The sequence below is a fragment of the Arachis duranensis genome, chromosome 4 (assembly GCF_000817695.3).
Source record: "Arachis duranensis cultivar V14167 chromosome 4, aradu.V14167.gnm2.J7QH, whole genome shotgun sequence".
Lineage (NCBI taxonomy): Eukaryota > Viridiplantae > Streptophyta > Magnoliopsida > Fabales > Fabaceae > Arachis > Arachis duranensis.
The window spans coordinates 70,479,791-70,480,464 of record NC_029775.3 but is presented as its reverse complement, the minus strand read 5'-3'; positions in this window follow the sequence as shown (position 1 = coordinate 70,480,464).

The following is a 674-nucleotide window of genomic DNA, read 5'->3' as shown; positions in this document are numbered from 1 at the left end:
TTAACAAACTGGAAGAAGAGGAAGAAAGTGAACAACATGTCCACCATAGGTATAATTTCTCTTCTCTGCTTTGTTTTCGTTCTTTGTTTTATTTAAATTCAATAAATTGGCATATGGTTACATTTTAAGTTTGGTGTTGCCTTGCAACAAATTGTTTTCAATCTTTTTGGATGATTGCATCAAATCAAAAAATGAAATTGACACACCAAGATTCTAAGTTTGGTGTGCCATTTATTTTCTATGCAATTTATTCAAGCAACACTACTTGTCTGCATAATCATAATGCCTCTGCAGTTTTAGTTTTCTCTTTTGATTTGACACTTTTGCATTCTACTTGCTTTAGTTATTTTTTTATCTTTAAATGCTTTCATTTAGTCTGCTTATTAACTGTTTTTGTTAATACATTACCAAGAGATCCTTATTCATGACAGATTCTTAGCTTGGTGATTGTATTTAACATGAGCACTCCAATTCATGGATACTTGCTTCAGAGACACAAGATGAGCAAGAGAATCATATGGGATATTTCTCACCATCACAAAATGATTCAAGTCATTATTCTAATGGTGGCTGGGAGTATCGCCAAGAACTTACAAATTATGAGCACTCCAATCCATGGAGATTTGCTCCAGAGCCACAAATTGATCAAGCTAATCACATGAGATGTTGTCCAG